Source organism: Heptranchias perlo, chromosome 37, assembly GCF_035084215.1.
Source record: "Heptranchias perlo isolate sHepPer1 chromosome 37, sHepPer1.hap1, whole genome shotgun sequence".
Classification (NCBI taxonomy): domain Eukaryota; kingdom Metazoa; phylum Chordata; class Chondrichthyes; order Hexanchiformes; family Hexanchidae; genus Heptranchias; species Heptranchias perlo.
In genome coordinates this window covers 12,818,896-12,844,067 of record NC_090361.1, presented here as the reverse complement: position 1 = coordinate 12,844,067, position 25,172 = coordinate 12,818,896, and the positions used below count along the sequence as shown (strand labels likewise).

The following is a 25,172-nucleotide window of genomic DNA, read 5'->3' as shown; positions in this document are numbered from 1 at the left end:
GTAGGTTTTAATGAGTGTCTTAAAGGAGGAGAGGTGGCGAGGCAGAGAGGGAATTCGAGAGCTTAAGGCCACGACCGCCAATTATGGAGCGATGAAAATCGGGGATGCACAAGGGGCCAGAGTTGGAGGAGCGCAGAGATCTCGGAGGGTTGTAGGAGGTTACAGAGAAAGGGAAGGATGAGGCCATGGAGGGATTTGAACACAAGGATGTTAGTACTGTTTATAGCACAGAGCAATTAGGAGTGCTGAGGCCACTAATGGTGCTTGGCTGAGATCTGGCGACTCACAGCAGGCGAGGAATTAAACCTGGGGTCTTGTAGTCGATACGGACTAGTTACACACTGCCTCTACCAACTGAGCCATCTGGAGAAGTTATGGTCCAACAATATTTAATTTGCATAAAATGAATATCAGTACAATTGGAACAGGTGAGCCAAAGTTGATGTTTTTAACCATTTTTCCAAATATAACAGCTCTCCTAAAGGAGTCAAATGTTCCAAAGTGGGTGAGGTTTGGAGGAGCGCTATCCATCTCCAGTGAAAGATTTTGGCAAGAAGTTTGCAAGAGATTTGTCCAAAGATAGTGAAGTAAGTGTATTTGATTTGATCCTGGAAAATAGGTAAACAATGTTTCTTACTCACTGCAGGTAGGTGAATAATTATCAAAGTTACACAAATAACTACTTATATCAACAATCGCTGTTTTCAAGTTGAGAATATTAACAACTGCTTTGACCATTTTAAAATTCATTTTCAGGATGTGGGCATCGCTGGCTAGGCCGGCATGAATTGCTCACTTGAGTTGCCCTGAGAAGGCAGTGGTGGGCTGCCTTCTTGAATCGCTGCAATCTGTGAGGTATTCTTTGAGGTGGTTTGATACAACTGAGTGCCACTACAGAGGGCAGTTGAGAGTCAAACACACGAGTGTAGGACTGGAGTCACATATAGGCCCAGCCTGAGTAAGGACGGCAGCTCTCCTTCACTGAAGAACATTTAGTGAGCCATTTTGAATATATTGCAAAATATCTAGATTCCACTTTTCTTGGCATTGCCTCAAGTTTCCTTTGTGGCACATTTAATATGATGTAAACAGCCCTCGACTATTGTAATTAAATAGTGTTTTCTCGCAGCAAAATATTGCTTTACCTTGAGGAGGTTGACTAGAAAAATGGGAGGAACGGTAAATAAAATTGAAGCTTTAATGAGTTGCACAAACAAACAACCCTTTCAATCTAGTTTTTTTTACATTATGTACCTCATGAAACATCCAAAAGTACATGGTTTATGTTGTTTTAAAATTTCTATACATATATTAAAAAAAAAATGAGTGACCTCCCACGCAATTCTGTCACTGGATTGAAAAGGAGCAGTGATTCCAAACAGCAAATGCTCTGTGAATGTTCATTGCTTCAGAAAGTTAGGGATCCTTCATTTAATTCCCGAGCTAAAATGAGGAAAAGATGGACCAGCCATTGTGGGCATGGGTAGCTGCCGTTGAGGATGAACCAAGGCATTTATGGAAAAATAGGCCATCGAAGCTCAACGCAATAATCGAGCTCCAACAAAATTCCCCAAAATGAACCTCAGGCTCATTACAAAGGAGGGCCTCTCCAACAAGCCATTTCCAGGAGGCTAAAACATCATACAAACAATGGTATAGGTAAAATAAACATTTTAGAATCATAGAATCATAGAAAGGTTACCGCATCGAGTCCACATCGGCTCCATGCATGAGCATCCAGCTAGTCCCACTCCCCCGTCCTATCCCCGTAGCCCTGCCCATTTTTTCATTTCAACTTCTTATCAGTTCCCTTTTGAAGGCCATGATTGAATCTGCCTCCACCATCCCCTCGGGCAGTGCATTCCAGATCCTAACCATTCGCTGTGTAAAAAAGTTTTTCCTCATGTCACCTTTGGTTCTTTTGCCAATCACCTTAAATCTATGCCCTCTGGTTCTTGACCCTTCCGCCAATGGGAACAGTTTCTCTCTATCTACTCTGTGCAGACCCTTCATGATTTTGAATACCTCGATCAAATCTCCTCGCAACCAAGTTGTTCCAAGGAGAACAATCCCAGCTTCTCCAGTCTATCCATGTAATTTAAGTCCCTCATCCCTGGAATCATTCTAGTAAATCTCCTCTGCACGCTCTCTAAGGCCTTCACATCCTTCCTAAAGTACAGTGCCCAGAACTAGACACAATACTCCAGTTGTGGCCGAACCGGTGTTTTAATCAGAATTATTTCATGTTTTATTGGGTTTCTTCTCTATTAAATTTTCAGCTGGGCCTAAAATACAAAAGTGCAGCTCAAACCAACTACACCAATTTTTGGAGCTTTTCTTGACATTTTTTTACTGAATACTTAGTGGTTCTTTTCATATGACCTTTCTAGTTTCCCATTGGTAGGTTCCTAGCTGTTTTGCTCACTTTTCATTCACATGTTCCCCCTGTGCTGAGTTCTGATTTGTTGGTTTTCGATAAATTTCAGCCAATGAGGAAGTGTGACACCAGAACTGTGGCATTTGAAGTGCGGCAGAAGAAATGTGATATGATGGGACAAAATGTGTGCTAGTCATTTTATAATCTTCCTTGACATTGCTCAATTTATGCTATTTCAAGAAGTGGGAATTGCTAAGGTGTGGAAGTGAGAAAGGCATTGAACTTGAGAGAAAGAATTTGGACAGAAACTTGTAAGAGGTTTGCCCAGTGACAGTGAAGCAAGTAACTTTAGATTGGTACTAGAAAAATAAGTAATTCTTTTTTCATACTCGCTGCACCTAGACAAATAAATAGCACAGTTGTATAAATAAATTTGTTCAGTGAATAATCATTGATTCTGAATTTTCGGTATAACGAAATAACTGTTTTGTTTGTCTCTATCTCTTTCTGGTCAGCCTCTTTATCCTTCTCCCTCTCTCTCAGCCTGCCTCTTTCTCTGAATAAAAATAAGCACTTCTAAATACTTTTCTTGTCAAATCTCATCACAAAAAAGGTTCTAAAGTTCATGCCTATCTTATTTTGAAATCACTTGGACAAATAAATTTATAATTACACTGATCAGAGTGTCATTAACACCATTGTGTCAGCCAATGAGTTAGAAATTCTATTTACTGAGCAAACAGAATTGATCTAAACAGCAGACTACAACAAACAGTCAACAGACTTGATTTAAAAGAGTCTCCATGAACTACAGCAAACCGAACTCATGACTGGAACTACAGCAAAGTCTCCCGATAAAAGCAGGGTGATTTCTCCAGCAAAAATGCAGTGAGTGGAGGATAGTTACACACAAATTATGTGCGTAAAATCAATATTACAGCAGTGGGGTCTCCGGGCGTGGTTGACGGGGAATTAACCTAATTATCTCCATTCTGGCCAGGAATAGTGGTGACAACATCGTGCTGACAGATTCCCTACATTTCACATGCTCAAGTTTCAGAATTACAGGCATAAGTCTGGCTGTTTCTTGTCTTCAATTAAGAGTGAAGGTTCTGGGTCGAATATTAACCAAAGCCCTTGGCATTTCTGTGAGACTAGGGCCCCTGAGTAGAAGCATTAATGGAGGTGCTCAAAGATACAAAAGAGTATTTGATATACAAGTTTAACCATGTTGTGAAATATGTATTTTAATGTATTTATTGTATAGGCCTTTTGTTAATTGGCTGGCTAAAGACAAAAAGGGGACTAAAAAGTGTTGATGAATATTCTGATTTGATTGGTTCAGTGTGGGAATGTTGTTATTGGTGGATTTTTCTCACAGGTCATAATTGCAGGATTTTGGTTTGTTGATCTTTTAGCAATATGAAATTTGAGCCAATCAGGTGCAAGTATGACAAGGCGAGAGTGTGGCGCCTGAGGTGTGACGGGCGTGGTGTGACAGATAAAATGCATGCTAGGCCTAACATTTTATTATATCCGGCACGGGCACAATGGGCCGAATGGCCTCCTTCTATGCCGTAACTTTTTAACTTTCTATATTACTAGCAAACCTCCTGTAGCACTGCTCGTATAAAATCAGGGGGTACGCTGATAAGGACAGAAACACTGTACTACGTAAAACACAACTTATTAATCTGCAGCTAAAGTGTCTCTTTAAGGGTACAAAAATCAAACTGGTGCTAAGTAAACACTGGGTGAGTGCATTCAAAATGTTAATTGGGATTCAGAACGGAGATGATACCTCTGGCTTTGTTGGTGGGAAGGACAATTAAGAGCCTGTAGACATTAGAGCCTGATTGACGGGCTGGTCTCAATCAGATGGGAGACCAGCCAGGGAGAGAACGTCTTCAGGTAAGTCTGCAGGTAAGTCTTTGTTTGCATGGATGGAGGAAGGGGGCACTGGGGGGCATGGGTGGGCACGGGGGCACAGGTAGGTATAGGTGGGCACAGGGGTCACGAGTCATGGGAGGTGGGATCGGGGGACAGTCACGGGGGGCCGGGATCGGGGGTCATTGCGGGGGTCCGCGATCGTTGAGGAGGAGGGTCGGGGGTCAGAGGATCGGGGATCGGGGTCGGAGAATCATGGGTAGGGGGTCAGAGGATCGGGGACAGAGATTGGGGTTGGGGGATCGGGGGTCAGGGTCAGAGGAACGGGGTCGGAGGATCGGGGTCGGGGGTCTGGGGATCGGGATCAAGGGTCGGGAGATCGGGGTTGGGGATCAGGGTCGGAGGTCTGGGGATTGGGATCAGGGGTCGGAGGATCGGGGGAGGTCCGCAATCGGTGGTGGGGGGGGGGGGTTGTTGGGCCTGGGGGAAGCACTCCTGCATCTCCAGGCCCACAAGCTGTATCTTTCTAGGCACCTATCTGTTAGTCTCGGGTCTTCTCACCTTCCTTCACATGCGTAAAACAGAAGACCCGGGAATCCCGGCCCCCCGGGGTTGAAATCGGGAATTAGTTAAAAATGAAGGCCTGAAGCCTCCTTGAAAGATTTTAAGGCCCAACCCGCCTCATGGGAGCAGGGTTGGCCGCCCTCCCCTCGTCCCACCCCCATGAAAACCGGTAATGGGCGGGTTGGAGGCGGGTTGGGGCATGTCTGAAATGGCGGCAAATTTCAATGCCCCCAACCCACCCGTTTTTTACTTTTAAAATCGAGCCCTATGACTCTGGTATTCGCTGGAATTACCTCCCTAGACATCTCTACCTCTCTCTCCTCCTTTAAGACGCTCCTTAAAACCTACCTCCTTGACCGTCACCTGTGCTAATGTCTCCTTATGTGGCTCGGTGTCAAATTTTGTTTGATAATCGCTCCTGTGAAGTGCGTTGGGATTTTTTACTGCATTAAGAGTGCTTCATAAATACAAGTTGCTATCGCCGTTGTATTTTCTGTGCCTAGAGAGCTTTTTTGTACATTCTAAATGACTGCCTTTTATACTTTTTATTTTAAGATGAGACACGGAAATTTGCATTCGACTATGCTTAATGCTTTACATACGAAGTGTGATGGGCAGGAATTGCATGCATATGTGCAGTTTTTATAATACTGGTAGAATACCCATGGCATTGTTCATAGCGAGTTAGAGGATATGCCATTTTAGAACAAGAGTATTAAGCTCTGTAATACACACCTCAGTATATTACATAGAATTACACAGAATTACATATAACGTACAGCTCAGAAACAGGCCATTTGGCGCAACTGGTCTGTGCTGGCGTTTATGCTCCACACAAACCTCCTCCCACCCTTCTTCATCTAACCCTATCAGCATATCCTTCTATTCCTTTCTCCCTCATATGTTTATCTAGCTTCCCCTTAAATGTATCTATGTTAATCGCCTCAACTACTCCTTGTGGTAGCGAGTTCCACATTCTCATCACTCTCTGGGTAAAGAAACATCTCCGGAATTCCCTATTGGATTTATTAGTGACTATCTTATATTTATGGCCCCTAGTTCTGGTCTCCCCCACAAGTGGAAACATCTTCTCTGCGTCTACCCTATCAAACCCTTTCATAATCTTAAAGACCTCTATCAGGTCACCCCTCAGCCTTCTCTTTCCTAGAGAAAAGAGTCCCAGCCTGCTCAATCTTTCCTGATAGTTATAACCTCTCAGTTCTGGTATCGTCCTTGTAAATCTTTTTTGCACCTTCTCCAGTGCCTCTATATCCTTTTTATAATATGGGGACCAGAACTATGCACAGTAGTCCAAGTGTGGTCGAAGCAAGGTTCTGTAAATCAGAGTTTATGTGATTCAATTAGTTAAATTTTGTTTTTATTGCAGCTGCTCCTCGATTTTTATCAGTGTTTTTGGGATTGGATTCCATGATTCCATTCATTTATCTGTGAAAACTGTAAATGGTTGGGTTGGATTGTTTTAAAATGCTGCTTTAGCTACAAGTTTGATTTTTCACTCTTGCCTTTTTTTAAAAAAGCCCAGATATCATGTTTTGGGAGTTTTTGACTATTTTTCCAACAGAATGGATTTGGGAAAAGAGATACTCATAATATTGGGGTTTTTACAAACAAAGCATATCCACACATTTTTAGATGGAAAGGCTCGACAGGTGATTAATATGCTGAATAATATCACCGAAGACTGTAAACAACTTAAAAGAAAGACTTGCATTTATATAACGCCTTCCATCACCTCAGGACGTCCCAAAGCACTTTACAGCCAATTAAGCACTTTTGAAATGTAGTCATTGTTGTAATGTAGGAAACGCGGCAGCCAATTTGCACACAGCAAGATCCCACAAACAGCAATGAGATAAATGACCTGATAATCTGTTTAAGTGATGTTGGTCAAGGGCTAACTATCAGGCAGCACACTGGGGAGAACTCTCCTCCTCTTCTTTGAAATAGTGCCATGGGATTTTTTACATCCACCTGAAAGGGCATACAGGGCCTCAGTTTAACATTTCATCCGAAACACCTCTGACAGTGCAGCACTCCCTCAGTACTGCACTGAAGTGTCAGCCTAGATTTGGTGCTTAGATCTCTGGAGTAGGACTTGAACTCACAACCTTCTAACTAAGAGTGCTACCAACTGAGCCACAGCTGACACCTAGCCTGTCTCAGTAATCGATACCTCACACCCATTGTGTTGGGAAGTCTCTGGTCCCTAGTGGTTGGCATGGGTCTGAGAGACTTCCCTTTCAGTTGTGAACAAAGGGAGATTTTAAAAAACAGAGACAGAGACGCAAGGCACCCTAGCAATGTTGGATCCCGCAAAGGCACAGGTGCCCTTTATACCCAGTGTTGCCAAGGACCCAAACTTTGGCTTGGCATGAATCTTGCATTGGTGTGTGCCCATTCCCAAATGGGAGAGAAGTTTTGATGGGTGGGAAAAGGCTGGGTTCCAGTATAATGAAGTCCCGTCCATCCCTACCTCTTGCTAAAAATACACCTCCTTCCACTCAGAATACACATCGCAGGCTTGAAGGCACAAGGAGATTTGGGGCCATAATGGTAGTTAACCACTAAAGGTAATTCCAAATATAACCTGAGGGATGGGAGAATATTTAGGGAGCTACAGCGAATCATTACTTTCATCCCAGTCTAGGACTTGAGCACGTGATCCAGGCTGACACTCCAGTGCAATACTGAGGGAGTGCTGCACTGTCAGAGGGGCGGTACTGAGGGAGCACTGCACTGTCAGAGGGGCGGTACTGAGGGAATGCTGTACTGTCGGAGAGTCGGTACTGAGGGAGCACTGCACTGTCGGAGGGTCGGTACTGAGGGAGCACTGCACTGTCGGAGGGTCGGTACTGAGGGAGCACTGCACTGTCGAGGGTCGGTACTGAGAGAGCACTGCAGTGTCGGAGGGTCGATACTGTGGGAGTGCTGTACTGTTGGAGGGTCGGTACTGAGGGAGCTCTGCACTGTCAGAGGGTCGGTACTGAGGTAGCACTGTACTGTTGGAGGGGCGGTACTGAGGGAGTACTGCACTGTCAGAGGGTCGGTACTGAGGTAGCACTGTACTGTTGGAGGGTCAGTACTGAGGGAGCACTGCACTGTCAGAGGGTCGGTACTGAGGTAGCACTGTACTGTTGGAGGGTCAGTACTGAGGGAGCACTGTACTGTTGGAGGGTCAGTACTGAGGGAGCACTGCACTGTCAGAGGGTCGGTACTGAGGTAGCACCATACTGTCAGAGGGTCGGTACTGTGGGAGTGCTGTACTGTTGGAGGGGCGGTACTGAGGTAGCACTGTACTGTCAGAGGGTCGGTACTGTGGGAGTGCTGTACTGTTGGAGGGTCGGGACTGAGGGAGTGCTGCACTGTCAGAGGGGTGGTATTGAGAGAGTGCTATACTGTCGGAGGGTTAATACTGAGGGAGTGCTGTACTGTCGGAGGGGCTGTACTGAGAGAGTGCTGCACTGTCAGAGGGGTGGTATTGAGAGAGTGCTGTACTGTCGGAGGGGCAGTCCTTCTGATGAGATGGTAAATCAAGGCTCTGGTGGATTAAGTGGACCTTAAAGATCTAGTGGGACTAATCAAAGCAAAGTTTGGAGTCCTCTCAGGGTCTTGGGCAACATTCTGCCATCAACTAACATCCCCAAAATCAAATTAACTGGTCATCCCTGACAGTGCTGTTTGCAGGATCTTGCTTTGTGCAAAATGACTGCCAATATTGCTTACATAACAACAGTCACTGCATTTCAGAGTAATTCGCTGTATGTGAAGGGCTGGGAGATGTTTCTGAGAGATGTCATAAGGTACTATATAGTTGCCAGTCATTCTTTTTCTAGCATGACTATTATGAGGTGATTGTATGTTATTTGCAAATAGCATTTGCCTGCATGTGGTGTAACGCTGAACTTTACAGTGAGTGCCTCTGCTCTGATGCTAAGGAGTTGAGCGGAGTTTTTGGTGGAACGTTTTGTTTGCTCTGTGATCAAGTTATTTTCTCTCACTATTACGTTTTCCAGCGCTCTGCATCAACCTAAGGGATGAGCAAAGGGACCTGCCCCATGTCTATGGAGAGAGAATAATCAGGGAGGTGAGCCCAGGGTCCCATTACAACGAGCTGAAAGGAACAATGGGAAAGAAAGACTGGCATTTATATAGCACCTTACCATGTCTGTCAATGTACTTCGCATCCAATGAATTGTCTGTCCATTGTTATCCCACTGTCTCCAATAAGGAAGTGTGTTCTTCAGCCTTCTATGCCCTAAACACTGGAATTCCCTCCCTAAGCTTTTTTACCTCTCCTCCTTTAAGACTGAGGATGTAACTAGTAGAATAGATAGGGGAGAACCAGTGGATGTGGTGTATTTGGATTTTCAGAAGGCTTTTGATAAGGTCCCACACAAGAGGTTAGTGTGCAAAATTAAAGCACATGGGATTGGGGGGAATATACTGGCATGGATTGAGAATTGGTTGACAGACAGGAAACAGAGAGTAGGAATAAACGGGTCTTTTTCCGGGTGGCAGGCAGTGACTAGTGGGGTACCGCAGGGATCAGTGCTTGGGCCCCAGCTATTCACAATATATATCAATGATTTGGATGAGGAAATAAATGTAACATTTTGAAGTTTGCAGACGACACAAAGCTGGGGTGGAATGTGAGCTGTGAGGAGGATGAAAAGAGGCTTCAATGTGATTTAGACAAGTTGGGTGAGTGGGCAAGAACATGGCAGATGCAGTATAACGTGGATAAATGTGAGGTTATCCACTTTGGTTGTAAAAACAGAAAGGCAGATTATTATCTGAATGGTGATAGATTGGGAAAAGAGGAGGTGCAACGAGACCTGGGTGTCCTTGTACACCAGTCGCTGAAAGCGAGCACTCAGGTGCAACAAGCAGTTAGGAAGGCGAATGGTATGTTGGCCTTCATTGCAAGAGGATTTGAGTACAGGGGCAGGATGTCTTACTGCAGTTATACAGGGCCTTGGTGAGACCACATCTGGAGTATTGTGTGCAGTTTTGGTCTCCTTAGCTGAGGAAGGATGTCCTTGCCATGGAGGGAGTGCAACGAAGGTTTACCAGACTGATTCCTGAGATGGCAGGACTGACGTATGAGGAGAGATTTGGTTGACTAGGCCTATATTCACTAGAGTTTTGACGAATGAGAGGTGATCGCATCGAAACATATAAAATTCTAACAGGACTAGACAGACTAGATGCAGGGAGGATGTTCCCGATGGCTGGGGAGTCCAGAACCAGGGGTCACAGTCTCAGGATACGGGGTATGCCATTTAGAGCTGAGATGAGGAGAAATTTCTTCACTCAGAGGGTGGTGAACCTGTGGAATTCTCTACCACAGAAGGCAGTGGAGGCCAAGTCATTAGATGTATTCAAGAAGGAGATAGATATATTTCTTAATGCTGAAGGGATCAAGGGATATGGGGAAAAAGCGAGAACAGGGTACTGAGTTAGACGATCAGTCATGATCATTTTGAATGGCGAAGCAGGCCCGAAGGGCCGAATGGCCTATTCTTGCTCCTATTTTCTATGTTTCTATGTAAGACCCTCCTTAAAACCTACCTCTTTGACCAAGGTTTTGGGAGGTCACCTCTCCTCATATCTCCTCCGTTGGCTCGGTGTCATCCTTTGTCCGATTACGCTCTTGTGAAGCATCTCGGGACGTTTCACTAGGTTAAAGGCGCTATATAAATGCAAGTTGTGCGATATAAAGAATGGGTACAACATAAGGAACAGTGAGGTAACGAGTAAGACCTTAGTTACCTTAAAATCCAAGGACATTTCTAGATTCCAGCACTGCTTGCAAGAGTCAGGAAAGGGGAACAGTGATCTTGTTTGTTGTCTCATCTTGAAATGGTTAAGTGCTGTGGGACAGCAGGGACCGACAGACCTGCACTTTGGTTCACCTCTTTTCAAACAGCAGTCAATAAGAAATTCATGAAGCACAGTTTAACGTCCGTCTATTTGCTCGCATTGCATCCCATGTGTATGGCTTCTTTTATTGATGACCCAGCTGACTTGGAGTGGCTGGGAGGAATAAGCATTAGATCACACACTGAGGTAGCACTGAAACACTCAGTGTAGTCAAAGCAGCTTGCAGATCAGTCTCCATTCCCATCAAAGTGCTCGGCGGAAGGAACCGTTGGCTATGTTGACGTGACTTGCCTCCTCTGGGTCAGGCAGAGGTCATTCGATCCGCCGAGGCCTCTGCAGCCTGCGATGGCCACAGCATCAAGTATCTAATGAGCCCGTCTCTCTCTGGTGAAAATTCTCACTGTTGTTAGTGAACGTGTCAGGCTGACATTACCAGCTTTTCTTCTGTTGACTCAGCTTTATATTGCACTGTCACTGACCCGCTCCTCAACAAGCCATTGGTGCAGGTGTAAAGCATTCTGGCCCTTTTAGCTACCTTTTCCCCCTTATTCACTCAACCGTCTCACCAGTTGTCACTCTGAAATTCCCACGCTAAACCTCTCCAGCTTTGAAATTTAAGTTCTGTGTGAGTCTGTACAAGAACAGAGTAAAATGTAAGATCAGGTAAAGCCCATCAAGTTTATCCCTTAGACGAACCCCACTCACCTACCTTCTCACCCCATTGCTAAATCCTATCTCTCTAGAAACCCATCTCATTTTCCGTTGAACCCATCTGTTTCCTTGTTAAGAACATAAGAACATAAGAACATAAGAAATTGGAGCAGGAGTAGGCCAATCGGCCCCTCGAGCCTGCTCCGCCATTCAATAAGATCATGGCTGATCTGATCCCAACCACAAATCTAAAGAACACAAGAAGTCGGAGCAGGACCCGGCCACATAGCCCCTGGGCCCTCTCCGCCACCCACAGGGCATTGACCGATCCGAACTCAGCTTCATGTCCAATTTCCTGCCCGCTCCCCATAACCCCTAATTCCCTTTACTTCTAGGAAACTGTCTATTTCTGTTTTAAATTTATCTAATGATGTAGCTTCCACAGCTTCCTGGGGCAGCAAATTCCACAGACCTACCACCCTCTGAGTGAAGAAGTTTCTCCTCATCTCAGTTTTGAAAGAGCAGCCCCTTATTCTAAGATTATGCCCCCTAGTTCTAGTTTCACCCATCTTTGGGAACATCCTTACTGCATCCACCCGATCAAGACCCTTCACAATCTTATATGTTTCAATAAGATCGCCTCTCATTCTTCTGAACTCCAATGAGTAGAGTCCCAATCTACTCAACCTCTCCTCATATGTCCGCCCCTTATTCTTTTTTTTTCCAAATATCGTCCTTGCTTTTGTACTCTATGCCTCTATTTATAAACCGAAAGATCTCATATGCTTTTATCAACTTAAGAAAAGATTCTGGGAAAGCAGCGGTTAATTTTAAATCCATGTCTATACTTGAGGGTGGGTTTTAACTCCCGGGGAGGAAGTCAGGGGAGTGGGGGAGGGTGCAAGAGTGTGGGGGGGCCTTGCTAATGGCATTGCAGGAATACCAACGCAATAAGGACTGCATCGGTCCAAGGAGAAAGTCCACCAACGCCTTCTGAATGCAATTAGGGGTGGGCAATAAATGCCAGCCTTGCCAGCGTCACCCACATCCTGAGAACAAATGGTGAAAAAAACAGACCAAAACTGTATGCAGTATTCCAGGTGCGGTCTCACCAATACCTTATATAACTGCAGCAATACCTCCTTGTTTTTATATTCTATCCCCCTAGCAATAAAAGCCAACATTCCGTTGGCTTTCTTGATCACCTGCTGCACCTGCATACCAACTTTTTGATTTTCTTGCACTAGGACCCCCAGATCCCTTTGTACTGCAGTACTTTCCAGTCTCTCGCCATTAAGAAAATAACTTGCTCTCTGATTTTTCCTGCCAAAGTGCATAACCTCACATTTTCCAATATTATATTGCATCTGCCAAATCTCCGCCCACTCACCCAGCCTGTCTATATCCCCTTGCAGGTTTTTTATGTCCTCCTCACTCTCTACTTTCCCTCCCATCTTTGTATCATCTGCAAATTTTGATATGTTGCACTCGGTCCCCTCCTCCAAATCGTTAATATAGATTGTAAAGAGTTGGGGACCCAGCACCGACCCCTGTGGAACACCACTGGTCACTGGTTGCCAGTCCGAAAATGAACCATTTATCCCAACTCTCTGCTTCCTGTTTGATAACCAATCCTCCACCCATGCCAGAATATTACCCCCAATCCCGTGATTTTTTATCTTAAGTAATAATCTTTTACGTGGCACCTTGTCGAATGCCTTCTGGAAGTCTAAATACACTACGTCCACTGGTTCCCCTTTATTCACCCTATACGTTATATCCTCGAAGAACTCAAGCAAATTTGTCAGACATGACTTCCCCTTCATAAAGCCATGCTGACTTTGTCCTATTAAATTATGCTTATCTAAATGTTCCGTTACTGTCTCCTTAATAATAGACTCCAAAATTTTACCCACCACAGATGTTAAGCTAACTGGCCTATAATTTCCAGCCTTCTGCCTACTACCCTTTTTAAATAACGGTGTTACATTAGCAGTTTTCCAATCTGCCGGGACCTCTCCTGAGTCCAGGGAATTTTGGAAAACTATCACCAAAGCATCCACAATCCCTACTGCCACTTCCCTCAAGACCCTAGGATGGAAGCCATCAGGTCCAGGGGATTTATCCGCCTTGAGTCCCATTATTTTACTGAGTACCATCTCCTGAGTGATTTTAATCGTATTTAGCTCCTCCCCCCCGAGAGTCCCCTGTTTGTCCAGTGTTGGGATATTCTTAGTGTCCTCTACTGTAAAGACTGAAACAAAATATTTGTTCAGCATTTTTGCCATCTCCATGTTTCCCACCATTAATTTCCCGGTCTCATCCTCTAAGGGACCTATGTTTGCCTTAGCCACCCTTTTTCTTTTTATATAACTATAGAAACTCTTGCTATCTGTTTTTATATTTTTTGCTAATTTCTTTTCATAATCTAACTTCCCTTTCTTAATCAATCCTTTAGTTACTTTTTGCTGTCTTTTGAAGAATTTCCAATCTTCTATCCTCCCACTAAGTTTGGCTACCTTATATGTCCTTGTTTTTAGTTGGATACTATCCTTGATTTCTTTACTTAGCCACGGATGGCTGTCATTTCTTTTACACCCTTTTTTCCTCAGTGGAATATATTTATTTTGAAAGTTGTAAAATAACTCCCTAAATGAACACCACTGCTCATGTACCGTCTTACCCTTTAATCTATTTTCCCAGTTCACTTTAATCAATTCCGCTCTCATACCATCATAGTCTCCTTTATTCAAGCTCAGTACGCTTGTTTGAGAATCAACCTTCTCACCCTCTAATTGGATATGGAATTCAACCATGTTGTGGTCGCTCGTTCCAAGGGGATCCTTAACTAGGACATTATTAATTAATCCTGACTCATTACACAGGACCAGGTCCAAGGTTGCCTGCCCCCTTGTAGGATCAGTTACATACTGCTCAAGAAATCCATCCCTGATGCACTCAATGAACTCGTCCTCAAGGCTGCTCTGCCCAATTTGATTTGTCCAGTTAATATGATAATTAAAATCCCCCATAATTATGGCTGTTCCCTTATTACATGCCCCGACTATCTCCTGATTAATACTTCTTCCAGCAGAGTTGCAACTATTAGGAGGCCTATATACTACGCCCACTAATGTTTTTTTTCCCTTATTATTCCTTATCTCCACCCAAACTGTTTCATTATCTTGATGCTTTGTCCCAATATCATTTCTCTGTATTACAGTGATTCCTTCCTTTATTAACATAGCCACCCCACCTCCCCTTCCTTCCTGCCTGTCCTTCCTGATTGTTAAATACCCTGGCATATTTAATTCCCAGTCGTTGTCACCCTGCAGCCATGTTTCTGTAATGGCCACAAGATCATACCCATACGTAGTTATTTGTGCCGTTAACTCGTCCATTTTATTACGAATGCTACGTGCATTCAGATAAAGAACTTTCAAATCTGTTTTGTGACGCTTAGTTCCTGCTTTTTCCTTTTTTAACACTTTACCTATTACTCCATACCTTCTGTCCCTTCCTGTTACGCTTTCCTCTCTCTCCCTGCTCAGGTTCCCAACCCCCTGCCACTTTAGTTTAAACCCTCCCCAACAGCACTAGCAAACACTCCTCCTAGGACAGCGGTCCCGGCCCTGCCCAGGTGCAGACCGTCCGGTTTGTACTGGTCCCACCTCCCCCAGAACAGTTTCCAGTGTCCCAGGAATTTGAATCCCTCCCCCTTGCACCATTCCTCTAGCCACGTATTCATTTGAAATATCCTCCTATTTCTACTCTGACTAGCACGTGGCACTGGCAGCAATCCTGAGATTACTACCTTTGAGGTCCTATTTTTTAATTTACCTCCTAACTCCCTATATTCTGCTTTTAGGACCTCATCCCCTTTTTTACCTATATCGTTGGTGCCTATGTGCACCACGACAGCTGGCTGTTCGCCCTCCCCCTCCAAAATGTTCTGTAGCCGCTCCGAGACATCCTTGATCCTTGCACCAGGGAGGCAACACACCATCCTGGAGTCTCGGTTGCGGCCGCAGAAACGCCTGTCTATTCCCCTTACAATTGAGTCCCCTATCACTATAGCTCTGCCACTCTTTTTCCTCCCAGCCTGTGCAGCAGAGCTACCCGTGGTGCCAGGAAGTTGGCTGCTGCTGCCTTCCCCTGATAAGTCATCCCCCCCAACAGCATCCAAAGTGGCATATCTGTTTGAGAGGGGGATGGACACAGGGGACCCCTGCACTACCTGCCTGCATCTCATACTCTTCCTGGTGGTCACCCATTCACTTCCTGCCTGTATACCCTTTACCTGCGGTGTGACCAACTTGGGTAATATAGTTCTGCCTGGATTGCGTATTGATTACTGACCTCCTCATTCTTAAATTATGTTCCCTAGTTTTTGAACCCTTCATCAGGGCGAACAATTTGTCTGAATTAATCTTACCAATCCTCCTCATAATTGGGAAGACTCCCATTAGTTTGTTGAGTCCCTTCTTTTACAATGAGCTAGCCCAACTTCTGGCACCTTTCATCCTGAGGTGAATTCTCTTCTGAATAGCCTGCCATCACTATCTGGGCTCAACCATGAAGAGTGATCACTTTGGTGAGGGACTTGGGGTCTGACAAACTGCACCAGGACTTGTGAACATAATCCAGGCCGACACTTCAGTGCAGTACCGAGGGAGTGCTGCACTGTCGGAGGTGCCCATCCTTCAGGTGAGACTTTAAACCAAGGCCCTTTTCTGCCTCTAACCAATGGTTCAGGTGGAGACTAAAGATCCCATGACACTGCTCAAAGAAGAACAGGGAGTCCTCCTCACAAGCAACGCTGCTAGAAAAACATTGGTTATTCTGTATATGGGATCTTGCTGTGCGGAAAATGGCTGCCACATTTACCTACATAACAATAGACACAAGTCAAAAATAATTTAATTGTGTGTGAAGCACTTTGGGATGCTTCTAAGAGATGTGAAAAGGTGCTATATAAATGCAAGTTCTTTCCTTTTTGCCCTTTTCCCCCAATAAAAGATTGGCTAGGATGGGAAACACCAGTTATCAGGGAGCCAACTTTTCTTTCCCATTTGTTCTCAGGATGTGGACAACAGTGACTTTATTGCCCATCTCCTGAGGGCATTGAGACAGCCACCTTGCACGGGGCTGGAGTCACGTGTAGGCTAGACCAGGTAGGGATAACTGACTCCCTACCCTGGAGGACATTCGTGAACCAGTTGGATTTTTGACAAGAGGGCAGCTTTCCAGGAGTCATTTTTTTTTTCTGCTGCCTGCCCACGAATTGCCAGATTTATTGAATTCATAACTTGAATCAGGGTGGGGTTTAGAACTCACAATCTCTTGTTTGCTGGTCCAGTAAGCAATAGGCTACCCTACTCCTGCAATGTCTGCAATACTGGACCGAATTCCACTGAGTGGAGATTTCAGAAGAAAGATCTTGGGCCTTTCACGACCTCAGGATGTCCCACAGCGTTTCGCAGCCAATGAAGTGTAGTCACTTTTGTAATGTAGGAAACGCGGCAGCCAATTTGCGCACATCAAGATCCCACAAGCAGCTATGTGATACTGACCAGATACTGACGAGGGGCCATTGATTTAAAATTGTCACTAAAAGAGCGAGGAGCGTCGTTAGGAGAGACTTCTTTATACAGAGGATTATTGGAGAACAGGGAGTAGTTAAGGGAAAATTGTGTGCATATTTGAGGCAGCAGAAGACACAGGGCTATGGGCAGGGGGATTAGTGTTGGATTGGACTAGCAAAGAGCCAGCACAGACACGATAGGCCAAATGGCCTCCTTCTGTGCTATAAACCTCTATGGTTCCAAAAGCCAATGCGGCAGGAGAGGAGGGGTGGAAAAACGGGACTTTTTTTTTGGCAAAGTGGCACAATATTTGCTTCACCGCCAGGTCTGGCACGACGGCGCAGTTTGAAAGTGGCACTTCAGTTGTGAGCTGCGCAGACAGGCCAACGACCGCTGGACAAACTCGACCGCCTGCTAACTTCGAGCGACATCGCGGAAGGCGAATTAAAGACTTGCAAGCGGGAAAGAAAATGGTCGACACAATTCCGACCTGCCGATTGCCCAGAGTCACCGTCTTTGCCAGCTAAACTGCAGCCCATGCCCAGGACGAACAGGCAGACTGTCATATCACACGGCACTAGCTGGTTTATTGATGAAGAAGCGATGCTCTCTTTCCACAGCCCAAACAAATTAAACTCTATTCAAGCACAGCCCAGAAAATATGAACTACCCTTCCCCAGTCTGTCAAACCTGTGGCAGATTATGAATAATTTAGAAACTGTTAAATATTAACTCAGAATTGTGAGTTTAGGCACATAAGCTGAGAACATTGGATTTTGTGAAGTTCACAGTAAGACAGTTGAATTAAAGACACATGCATAAAGAATTTATGGGTTATATGGTCAATGGTTCAGGGACTCACGTGGTTTGGTTAGACTGAAAGTAAGAATAGTAGGCCTCTGATATCATTGGGGTTTCTCTGAGGCTTTCAGACTGGAAAGGACTAAAGCAAAGTAAAATCCACACATTTTTATGTACTTTTAGCAGCCTGTATTTTCTGCCAGTCTCCCAGACTAGGCCTCGGCCTTGGGCACTGACACTTTTCGGGCATGTTAATCCTTTTTCCGGGATTCATCCTAGATTACTGATTCTTTTTAACTCCACTCCTGGCTTTCTCCAAGTTTCAGCCCCTGGTACTGACCGTTAAATTTTAAGGTTTCAGTGATCTGCACACAGATTGATCGCACATCACAACAGGAAATGCCCAACTTGAGTACTGTCTCTTTCCAGGCCTCAGCCCTGACATCTGAACCTTGCTTGACCTCAGCCCTGACATCTGAACCTTGCTTGACCTCAGCCCTCACATCTGAACCTTGCTTGACTTCAGCCCTGACATCTGAATCTTGCTTGACCTCAGCCCTGACTTCTGAACCTTGCTTGAACTCAGGCCCTGATAACTGAGGCTTTTTAGGCCTCAGCCCTAACAACCAAGACTAAAATAGAGACAAATAGAGTCAAATGGAGACCTGGTCAGATTTTGCCTGTGCCTTTCAGGATAGCTGCGTTAGAGAATCAGGTCTGGAGGTCTAGTTGACATAGACATCAAGAGGATTGCATTGAGTAGTTTACACATAGTGTCAGCTGTAGCTAAATGGTAGCATGTTGTCTCTGAGTCAGAAATTTGCAGGTTCAATCTCCCCCACTCCAGTACCTGAGTGTATACTGTAGCACTGAGGGAGTGCTGCATTATCAGAGATACCGTCTTTTAGATGAGACGTTAAACCAAGTTCCGTTGGCATTACTTGAAGAAGAACACCAAGGGGTCCAGGTCAATATTTGTCCCTCAACCAATATAACAGACTCATTTGCTGTTTGCAAAATTGTACCTGTGTGACAATAGTGACTTTGAAGGTGATTCATTGACTGTAAAGTGCTGGGGATGTGAAAGGCTCTACAAAAATGCATGTTCTTTCTTGCTGTCAGAAATTGTGCTGGGTTAGGGTCTCTCTATGCCATGAGGTACAAACTGATGCCATTCCATTCACATTATATTTAAAGGAGATAACTGAGCATTCTGACTGTCTTCTCACTGCACCAGCGAGGAACGACCAAATGGGCATTTCTGCAAAAATATCTCGGTATCAAGGAAGTTACAACACAGAAAGGGGCCATTTGGCCTACCACACCTGGGCTTGTGCTAGCACTTCAAGCGGAGTTGTCCAAACCCATTTCCCTACGATTTTGCATATCCTTTCATTGTCTTCCTTTACAAATTTGGCCAATTCCCTTTCAAATTATGTTATAGTTTCTGCCTCATCAACTTCTTGTGAAGCATTCCACGTTCGAATAACTCTGTGTGAAAAGTTATCGTCTAACTTTGTTCTTCTTATGGGAGAGTCTAGAACTAGGGGTCATAGTCTCAGGGTAAGGAGTTGGCCATTTAGGACTGAGATGAGGTCAGATTTCTTCATTCAGAGAGTTGTGAATCTTTGGAATTCTCTACCCCAGAGACCTGTGGACGCTCAGTCATTGAGTATATTCAAAACTGAGATCTGTCGATTTTTGGACACTAAGGGAATCAAGGGATATGGGGATAAGGTGGGTAAGTGGAGTTGAGGTAGAAGATCAGCCATGATCTTATTGAATGGCGGAGCAGGCTCGAGGGGCCGTATGGCCCACTCCTGTTCCTATGTCTTATGTTCTTATGTTCTAGTGTTAATGCTCAGTCTGTGCTCCCTTGTTACCGATTCACCAACCAATGAAAATTATCTTTCATTATTTATCTTCTTAAAACCATTTATAATTTTGAAAACTTCTATTAGATTCCCCTTAATCTCCTCTGCTCCAGGGAAAAGAGCCCCAATTTTCCAGCCTTCATCTCATTCCTGTTATCATTCTGGAAGTACAAAGTAAATTAGTGTATTTAAATAGTATTTCATATCATTAACATCCAAAGTAATTCACATGCAAGTTATGGAGGCAAACAAGCAGCCATTTTGTATTCACCAAGGTCCCAGAAACAGATAACCAGTTAACCTGCATTTATTTTTGATGCTGGTTGAAGGAGGAGACTTGTTGAGGACGGGATACTGCTTTACTCAGAATGGTACCCTTCACCAGTACAGGCAAACGGTGGTCCCATTCAAAGGACAACCCTTCTGGAATTATGGGCTTAAGTCCTGGTGTGGGGCTTGAACCCACAACCTTCCGACTTAGAGGTAAGAGTGCCACTAACTGAGCAAATCTGACACTCCTACATTTATTGGGCAGGAGGGTCGGCCTGCAAACTTGTATACACATGATAGACACGTTACTCCAGCTGTTAGATTCCACATATCTCAGGTCGATAACTTTCTCTGCCACGTTTCCTGTGTATCTTATGCTCTCTCTTTCTCATTTCCGCACCTCCATGCGGAGAGAAGTCAAGCCTGATGCTCTTGTCTACTTGAGACGTGCGGAATTTAATTTTCCCACTTTGATACACTTACAGCCGCTAAGACAGAAGTGAGCCAAAGTTAGTGACGGACATTAGGTTCCCAACTGAGTCTCAGTCAATAAGGACCCGCCCAAATCCTGAACGCCGCCAATGACTGGGAGGGAGGGCAGGCCTACCTGGGAAACGGTGTTCACACAAACCGTGAAAATCCATTCATAGACAGCTGAAGTGCAGGAATGGTTGCTAGGGCCCAATTGCTCCCTCTAGCAATCAACAACTTAAAAGTGAACTTGAGACAGTCCCAAAGGTGAGAGTTAGGAAAGCATGACTGCACAGCAGATAAAAATAAGAGGTCAGCGTTCCTTCTTTGTTTACCCGGAGACTGCTCCTAACAGATGTGGGCTGGCTGCTTTCTACCTTTCGCTGCTGCTTTTTTATTTAATGCCTCACTTTGGCTGCCCTACTGGCCAAGTGCAACCAAACTGGAAAGTCTAGAACTAGAGAGAACAGTCGTAGGATGAGGGGTCGGCCATTTAAGACTGAGATGAGGAGAAATTTCTTCACTCAGAGGATTGTGAATCTTTGGAATTCTTCACCCCAGAGGGCTGTGGATGCTCAGTTGTTGAATATATTCAAGGCCGAGAAAGATACATTTTTGGACTCTAGGGGAATCAAGGGATATGGGGATTGGGCTGGAAAGTGGAGTTGAGGTCGAAGATCAGCCATGATCTGATTGAATGGCAGAGCAGGCTCGAGGGGCCGAATGGCCTGCTCCTGCTCCTATTTCTTATGTTCTTAAACAATGAACAACTTGCATTTATATTGCACCTTGAACATAGTAAAACGTCCCAAGGCCTTTCACAGGAGCGTTACCAAACAAAATATGACACTGGGCCACATAAGGAAATATTAGAACAGGTGACCAAAAGCTTGGCCAAAGAGGAATGTGGAGAGAGAGGTGGAGAGATTTAGGGAGGGAATTCCAGAGCTTAGGGCCTTGGCAGCTGAAGGCACGGCCGCCAATGGTGGGGCGAAGGAAATCGGGAATGCACAAGAGGCCAGAATTGGAGGAGTGCAGAGATCTTGGAGGGTTGTAGGAGGTTGTAGAGATAGCAAGAAGGAGTGATATGAAAACAAGGATGAGAATTATAAAATCGAGACATTGCCGGACCAGGAGCCAATGTAGGTCAGCGAGCACGGTGGGTGATGGATGAACGGGAGTTGATGTGAGTTAGGAAATGGACTGCAGAATTTCGGATGAGTTTTGGAAGAATTTTGGACCACCATTAGTTGTCCTGCTGTACTAGGCCATGCAAACCAGTAGGTGCTAGGCGAGAATTCCTGGTCAACGATTGTTGGCAAGTTATGTGCGTGGATGTCGGACGAGGAAGGGCTGGAGCTCGGCTCTGATGTCCCAATACAATCAAACAGCCTGGGCTCACTCATGAAGAATGGCCAGCACCTGCGGAACTGAACCCCATCAAGAATTAACATCTCCAGGAGAGGAGGTGAGTAAATAAGCCGAAGGGAAATCACAGTTCAGATGTTATAGTGCAGCTCCTTTTCCTCTATTGCATCCCTTTATTAGAAATCAAGAAAGAAGAAAGAACTTGCATTTATATAGCGCCTTTCACAACCTCAGGGCGTCCGAAAGCACTTTACAGCCAATGAAGTACTTTTGAAGTGTCGTAATGTAGGAAACGCGGCAGCCAATTTGCACACAGCAAGATCCCACAAACAGGAGTGTGGTAATGACCAGATCATCTATATTAGTGATGAGGGATAAATATTGGCCAGGACACTCCCCCGCCCTTCTTTGAAATAGTGTCATGGGAACTTCTACGTCCACCTGAGAGGGCAGGGCTGGGCCTCGGTTTTACGTCTCATCTGAAAGACGGCACCTCCGACAGAGCAGCGTCAAATTCTCAGGCATTCTTTCAGCTTAATGATTCCCTTGCTGTTTTTATTCTATTTTTGTCATCTATCCAAATATATTTTGTGTCTCTCATGAACACCATTCACTCACTTTACCAGCTGCCTCTGCTATTCCCTTTTCATATCGTTCTCCCATTTCCTCCTTTCACTGACAACTTTCTCGTCCATGTTTCCTGCGTTGACTCATTCCCTCTCTCGCTCGTTTCCACACAGCTGAGAATTTGAGCCTATTACTCTTGTCTACTTTGGGCAGAAGCGGAGGGAATGTGAAAAGGCCTATACATATTCATCAACCACAGTTCAACAACAGGGCACCGTCTGACAGATCAACTAAAGCATTAAAATCATTACAAGTATAATAAATAATGAATACTCCCTGGAAATAATTCACTGTAGGCTGGGCGGGATTAGTAAGAATGTAGAATTGGTTGTGTAGGTAACAGTGAGCTGATTTTTCTTAACGGTGCAACTTCTGTTAACCCCTTCTGTACTGGACACTCTCGTCAGCTTTTCTGCCTGCCTTGACACACCGCCTTTAAAGAGATGCCCGTTGATAGGCTGGAAACATCGAACAGCTATCCACCGTCCGCCATTTTGATGCATTGTTTCAGTTTGAGAGAGAAATGTCACATGACTGTGATAAATATTCATCTATTAACATCCACAAGTCTAATTCTGAGAATTGTTTATACATTTTGAATCAATTGTAAATAGCCCAACCTGCTTAGTTGATCAATGTAAGTTTTTTCTCAATAAAGAAGATGGCAGCAGAGTTGGGAGAGTGGCCGCACAGAGACACCTGGTGGCCAGAGCCCAAAACTACATAGGAACAGGAGGCCATTCAGCCCCTCGAGCCTGTTCTGCCAATCAATTAGATCATAGCAGATCTGCAACTGAACTCCATTTACCCTTTGCTCCATATCCCTTGATACCCTAACCCAACAAAAATCTATCGATCTTAGTCTTGATAGCTCCAATTGTTCCAGCATCCACAGCCTTTTGGGGGAGAGAGTTCCAGATTTCCACTACCCTTTGTGTGGAAAATGTTTCCTGATTTCGCTGCCTCGCTCCCTCCCCCCTCCCCATCAACTGTCACAATGTTCCTCATACCCCCTGACCCGGGGGGGGGGGGGACGCGAGTGACAGTGGGGGTTGAGGGTCAGGGGGAAGGGAAGGGATTGCGAAGGACAGGTGAGGGCGTTGGACCGGGGCGGGGTGGAGGTGAGGGACTGTGGAGGGAAGGGAATGGGGGGGGGGCATGGACAGGGGGAGCGAGGGACAGGAGGGGGCGAAGGACAGGAGGGGGCAAAGGACAGTGGGGAGGGAATGGGGGCATGGACGGGTGAGTGAGGGATAGGAGGGGGCGAAGGACAGGAGGGGCGAGGGAATGGGGGCGAGGGACAGGAGGGGCAAGGGACAGTGGCGGGAGGGAATGGGGCGAGGGACAGGAGGGGCGAGGAACAATGGGGAAGGGATTTTTTTTTGCCTTTTAAAATATATGTTTCCTGTTCTTCTCAGTCTAATCCTGGTTCTAATAATGTCCTGAATCTGATGGGCTTTAAATAATGTCCCTCAGACACATGAGCAGGGGCTCTCCTGAGGCCCACAGGTGAACGCAAGGTGAACATCAATATGCAAGAGTCAAGGTAATAAGTTCCACTGACTTGGTTACCAGGTGAGTACTGAGTTGCAGGAATATAATATTTTAAACTGCGGGGTAAGGTTAATCTTCACCGTCCCTGTGGCACATCCCATCCATGTTTCCTGAGGGTATCTTGGATATTCCTGGGATTATAAAGCTCTGGAGAACTCCCACAACAGCTCAATCGACAAAGTCGATGCACAGTTCGAAAGAAAGGACTTGCATTTATATAGAACCTTTCATATCCTCACAATGTCCCAAATTACGTCACATCCAATGAATTTTGAAGATCAGGTACTTAATATACAGGGAGAAACGGCAGCCAATATGTGCACAGCAAGATCCCACAAGCAACATTAAGATGAATAACCAGTTAATCTATTTTTGGTGGTGTTGGTTGAGAGAGGAATGTTGACCAGAGCATGAGGAGAACTCCTTTCTCTTCTTCGAAATAGTGCCTTGGGATCTTTTACGTCCACCTGAGAGGGCAGATGGGGCCTCGGTTTAACATCTTATCTGAAAGACGGCACCTCCGACAGTGCAGCACTCCTTCGGTACTGCACTGGAGGGTCAGCCCAGATTATGGGCTCAAGTCCTGAGGTAAAGCTTGAACCTATGACCTCTGGCTCAGAGGCTGAGAGCAGGCAACTGAGCCAAACAGGCAGTTGAGTCACATAGACCGGTCATGAGCTGGTAAGCCTCAACGGGGGCATGGCAGATATGTTATAATTGGCTCAGCAATTCTTAGCTAGGAAGAGAAAGAAATCAACCAGGGCTCCTTCTCCTTCTGTTAAATATCTAGTGACCCTTGCTGGAAAGTCTACGTGTGTGTAGATGTTGAGGGACAAGGAGAACTAGTTCTTCTGTAGCGGCTTCCTCTGTCAAAGAGCCTTCTCCCTATCCAGACTCACGGATGAAGAATGACCAGTTGGGCAGGGTACCAGGGGGCAGCTGGCAAACAAGAAGCCGGAAGCCGCAAGGCTCAGTGCCCGCAGGAAGGGGGCGGGAAAACAAAAGAAAAATACCAAAAGGAAAAGGAATTTTATGTTTCATAGAATCGTAGCACCTTACAGCACAGAAGGAGGCTACTCGGCCCATCGTGCCTGTGCTGGCTCTTTGAAAGAGCTATCCAATTCGTCCCATTCTCCCTGCTCTTTCCCCCATAGCCCTGCCATTTTTTCCCGTTCAAGTATTTATCCAATTTCCTTTTGAAAGTTATGATTGAATCTGCTTCCACCGCCCTTTCAGGCA

General features: G+C 45.2%; 1 long non-coding RNA gene across 2 annotated transcripts; it reads right to left on the bottom strand.

Annotated features, from left to right (window-relative positions):
• Positions 1–272: 272 nt before the first annotated feature.
• Positions 273–22,477, bottom strand: LOC137304307 (uncharacterized). 2 transcript variants are annotated; one of them, XR_010958548.1, is made up of 3 exons: positions 22,371–22,477; positions 10,622–11,363; positions 273–608 (listed from the first exon to the last, which is right to left on the bottom strand). It is a non-coding gene; the product is annotated as an uncharacterized lncRNA (long non-coding RNA). The 2 variants fall into 2 exon arrangements; XR_010958549.1 differs by lacking the exon at positions 22,371–22,477 and adding an exon at positions 20,521–20,563.
• Between the last annotated feature and the right edge of the window lie 2,695 nt (positions 22,478–25,172).